This window comes from Pygoscelis adeliae, unplaced genomic scaffold (genome assembly GCF_000699105.1).
Source record: "Pygoscelis adeliae isolate BGI_AS28 unplaced genomic scaffold, ASM69910v1 Scaffold32, whole genome shotgun sequence".
Taxonomy (NCBI): domain Eukaryota; kingdom Metazoa; phylum Chordata; class Aves; order Sphenisciformes; family Spheniscidae; genus Pygoscelis; species Pygoscelis adeliae.
This window is the reverse complement of record NW_008824368.1, coordinates 1,589,615-1,594,178: the sequence shown is the minus strand read 5'-3', so window position 1 is coordinate 1,594,178 and position 4,564 is coordinate 1,589,615.

The following is a 4,564-nucleotide window of genomic DNA, read 5'->3' as shown; positions in this document are numbered from 1 at the left end:
CCCAGGCGGCCCTGAGGCCCTTGCCCGGCGCTCGGGCTCGCTGCGTGTCAGGGGCCGCGGGTGGGGGTGGATGGTGGGGGCTGGGGGGGGCAAGAGTCGGGCTGCTGCTGCTCGGGTCGAATAGCGCATCATCCTCATTTTTTCCCCCAAAAAACCTGTGATTGGTGGGCTGTGTATAAGCTTACTGAGCAGGAGTTAACTGAATTTATGAATTAGAACCACAATACCTTTTTGTTTTGGTTGGGTGTGTGTTTTTTTGTTTTTAAAGAAGGATTTATCTAGGAATTAAGTACGCTGAAATAACAACACTGTGTGCCTACGGGGGAACCACAGCAGAGCTGCCGTAACTCCCGACATATGTATTTATCCAGCAGCCACAGCCTGACTAGAGCTTTTTTCTGGCCTCCTGCTAGTTTGCAGTATTTGACACATTTTTTCAATGTCATTTGATCAATGCAGGAGAAGGAAAATCTACCTGTGGCCATCTTTTTGTACTACGTGCCTGAATAACAGTTATGTCAAACAAAAATGACTGCTCCCCCTTCCCTAAAATATAAAATTCCCCATTAAGTTTCACATACATGTTAGAGGACTAAGCCATACAGGTTTGGAGCTATTTTATACTTAAAAAATAAAAATACAGCAGTCTAAAATCTTACATCTAAAGGTATAAAGTTATACCTGACATCTTGGATACTGACTAAAATAAAAAGGATTTTCTTCTGCCTCCTTAGTTGAATAGTCAAATAATTGTGGAGGTACAAAGTAAGAGGTCTTCCTGTTCAGATGTCTGCTAAAAACTCTAGCTTTACTTGCACATACAAGACAGGGACCTGTAGCACATAATGTGCTACAAATTGGACATGGACAGACATTGCAATTGTAAGCAATTTGTAAGCAATCTGTAAGCAATTTGCTGCAGATCAACAGGTGACTTCTCCTGAGACGTCACTTTCGTGGTTCTAACTTTTCGGCAGTATGAAGTGGAATATGGGTGGCTTAAACCACCGTGCTGAGGGTTAATGACACTTTCCTCAGCTGAAACTGTGCAAAACTCCTTCTTTTTTTACTTCTTCTTTGGATTAGGGATCAATAGACGTGCTTGCAATAAGGCTCTTCAGAAGGAATGCCCAGGTAAAAGCAGTAGGACACTGTATAACCTATGGGAAGGTAAATGAGCATTATCTATAATGTATATCAGTGATCGGTAATACTTGAGATACTCTGCCGGACCAGGCAGTGTTTCTGGGAAGTTGCTGTACGCCTGCAATCCCTGCTGAGCTGCACACGTTTGCGTGGATTGAGACATGCAGACCTACATATTTGAGCTTAGATCCGTGGTGTTTTCCCCAAAATAAAACTGACCGTTCCTACTTTCAAAGCCCAAACCAAGGAAAACACATTATAAATACCAGAAAGTTAAATGTACATTTTTTCCTGTCACTTTTAATTAATTGTAGGCTTCAGATACAGCTGATTTTTCTGTGTGGTTATTTTCTTGAAACATTCCTTTTAAATGGTTTGGGGCTATTCTTCAAAATATGGCAATTGTTAAGGAAGAGCAGGCTAGGTTATAAATGGTTTTAGAAACAATACATCAAATTGTAAATTACTTTATTGCTTTAATGTAGAAATAATTGCTAGGCCTGTGGTAACCAGTTAGTGATGGTGAGTTAGTTGTGCATCTCAAATGATCTGAAATACTTGGAAATTACTGTTCAGTCACAAAGAATGTTGACCTGTGTGCTGACTTCTTGTTTAGCAGGACTTCAGCGCTGTTGGAACATTCAATTGGTGAAAAATACCTAACCCCTAATGTAATGAAGCTTGCAACTAATATGCCATTAAATCACATGCTGCCTGCTGTTGCTGTTTGCCAGCTGAAACAACAGGCCTTGAGTATTTCAGAATGCTTGTTCAGAACCTCGTTCCTCGGGCAGACCACCAAGCCTGGTCTGCTCTTGTTTGGATCCTGTACAAAAGGTGGAAATGGTGAGAATACTTGAAAAGTTGCCTGGGAGACTTTATAGCCATGAAATGCAGCACTACAATGAGCATATTGCCACCACATGGCTATTTCTGCTACCTGCACCCATGTCTACTAAGCCAAACCATACTTTTTGCCCCTGCACTGTGCTGGCGTGGAGGTCCCAATGGACAATTTGTCTGGAGCTTAACTTCAAGGTTCCACTCAAAGGATTTAGGCAGGACAGAAATGGAACATGTGTGCAGGCAGCTTGGCTTCCAAGTGCTTTGCAGGAACATGGAAGTGTTTTCTGGGACTGAGGGGTCTGGCTTGGGGTATGGGTGATTGGCTTTGGACGTGATGGCCCACTGTGTGACAGGAGGGGCACAACCACTCTTTAGCAGAGTGTTTCAGCACTGGAGGGATGCGTAACTTCTGGGAGCTGAAAAGCTGCGAGGGGGATGCCATGGAAACTTGTCTGACACAGGAGAGGAAAGGGTTTCCTTGCAATGTGTGTTCCTTTCCATCCTGCAGGATACCAGCAGTCCAAGCCTGTCTCCTGGGCCCACCATCTCCAGCCAACCACAGGCAAATCATTTGCTCCCTGAAAGTCATTTTGCCTTTCCTAATTCTCAGGGAAATCCTCATTGCGCAGGAGGATGAACGTCAGTTCTTCGCAAGTATCATCCCAGAATAGCAGCCAGAGCTGCAGAAACAAGACCATCAAAACCTTGCAGTGGATGCTGTCCAGACTGTTTGGAGAGGTGGGCCAAGCAGTACAGTACCACATGGGGGTTGTACATGGACGAAAAGATGGCTTCTGCATGTAAGGCCTTACACAGGTCATAGTGATTTGGGTACTGATGTACTACCGTCAACTGCAAGCGAGAGGACAGTGTTGGCATTTCCAGAGTAGGTTGCAGCCAATGAAGTGAAGGTTTGGGGGACAGCTTTGAACCACGTTTCACAAGGATATTGTGAAACATCAAAATAGACTCCTCAAGACAGAGGTGAGAAGCCTCAGCACTAGACATTTCACTCTGCTGGTCCGTTTCTGTTGCACCAAATTAATTACCAGCGTAGACGGTCCAACCACCTTGGGAACTCCAGAACTTCCTGGACTGTGGCATCTTCCTAGTAAGCGTGGAGATTGAAGACCTTACTACAAATCTATCTGGAAGCACAGGGATGAGGGATAGTGCAAGTCTGAGGGGGGGGGGAAAGCTCATGTTCTCACTGTAGGGATCACTGAGAGAGAGAGGAGACTAGCTGCAGCCACCATTTTATCACTTGGTATTTGCTCGCTGTGACTCTAAAACAATGGAGAACATGCAGGTAAGCAGTGGAGCTGGGCAGCGCAGGATGCATTGCTGTGTGAAAAGGCAGCTGAAGACCACCAAAATAATTTGGAGCAGATTTGATGACACAAACATTACTGTGGCTACCAATTCCAACAGGAGTGAAAACATCAGAGGTGTTCAGCTGTGCTCAAGGATTGCGTTGATATGGTCTGATTTACAGCAGAGTAAACCACCCGCAGAGATAGGTCTTTGGAGGAATGTTTCTTTGCAGTGTAAGAATTGTACTTCCACGTTCCGTTTTCTATACTTTGACTGCACAATAAATCATTTTTCTTGTTTGCTTAATATTCTTGATAACTACCAGTTGCTGTGGAGTTACGGTGCACCATGAGCCTTTTCTGCCTGTTTATTAGCCAACTGCAAATCCTTGCCCTTAAAATCTCATGCGAAAACAGCAACCCAAAAGACCAACACGCAGAGCTGAAAACGGTATGTTTTCTTGGGCATTTTTGTAAGACTTCCATCCATTTTTTTAATGACTAATGGTTCAGGCATGCAATGGAGTTATGGAGAGTTAGTTGCTGAATATCGACCAAACTCTGGGAATTATCTTGGTACATTGCCTCAGCCAGGGCAACGTGATACTACCAGGCAGCAGCTCACAGGAAAGGAGGGTTGTGATGCAAAAGAGTGGATTTTTAGGAGTAAAAGTCATTTGTTAGTGAAGTTACCTAGATTGAAAGATCTGTGTGTGGGAAATAAGAGGCATTTGTATATCAAAGGTAAAAGAATCACTTGGAAATTGCTATTGCGTGCAATAGGAAAAAAAATCTTGGAGGACAAAAAGCACACGGACAAGCGAGTATTGCCAAAAGTCAGACAGAGTTTGAGGAAACTGGCCAACAGCAGCAGTTCCCAGTTAATTGGATTTTTGTTTTCAGTTTGGTTTCAGACTGATTTGAGCCAGACCCACTATATTCCTTCAATTTCTGGTACATCTGAAGTTCCTCTGATCCTTTTCAGCTAGATAAGTTAAGGGGAAGGCTGTGGATGTGGTCTACCTGGACTTCAGTAAGGCCTTTGACACCGTCTCCCACAGCATTCTCCTGGAGAAGCTGGCGGCTCACGGCTTAGACAGGTGTACTCTGCGCTGGGTCAAAAACTGGCTGGACGGCCGGGCCCAGAGAGTTGTGGTGAATGGAGTTCAATCCAGTTGGCGGCCGGTCACGAGCAGTGTTCCCCAGGGCTCAGTTTTGGGGCCGGTCTTGTTCAACATCTTTATCAATGATCTGGACGA